This window comes from Anopheles bellator, chromosome X (assembly GCF_943735745.2).
Source record: "Anopheles bellator chromosome X, idAnoBellAS_SP24_06.2, whole genome shotgun sequence".
Classification (NCBI taxonomy): domain Eukaryota; kingdom Metazoa; phylum Arthropoda; class Insecta; order Diptera; family Culicidae; genus Anopheles; species Anopheles bellator.
In genome coordinates, this window is record NC_071287.1 from 6,398,829 (window position 1) to 6,399,297 (window position 469).

At 55.2% G+C, this 469-nt stretch overlaps 1 protein-coding gene across 1 annotated transcript in view; it reads left to right on the forward strand.

Annotated features, from left to right (window-relative positions):
• Positions 1 to 469, forward strand: part of LOC131213397 (translation initiation factor IF-2) — a 4,872-nt gene that overhangs the window by 2,793 nt on the left and 1,610 nt on the right. The gene's annotated exons all lie outside the window — the stretch shown is intronic.

Sequence of the window (469 nt, forward strand, 5' to 3'; positions counted from 1 at the left end):
ACCGTGGAATGTACTGCTGTCACATACGGGGCAAGTTGTGGCGAAACTTGGCTTGACGGCACACGGCCACGTTCAGTCGGTGGCTGGTCGTATCCTGCAGGTCACCGCAGGAGCGCATCCGGGTTGGCATTGCTGGGTTTCGCTGCATACGGCCTAGAGATATTGAGATAGTGTGTCTGGAGCCGACAGCGGTCAGTCAGTCGGCCAGCAGAACTAGTGCACAGGTGAATATCAGGTCCAGGTGCGAGCGCTTGTGTGAGTAATACCTAATAAAACCTACGGCGTGGACCTTCCTCAAGAGCTTCCAGAGAGGCTCCCGTAACTGTTGCCCGGAGCCTGGAGGCACTTGGAACTCCAGACTTCATCTTCAGGGAGTAGGGCAAGGCGCAAGTGATAGGTGAAATTGACGAGAGTCATGGTACGATGCGATGGGACCTTAGATCTTTGTGGCACTCGAGACAGGCACGAA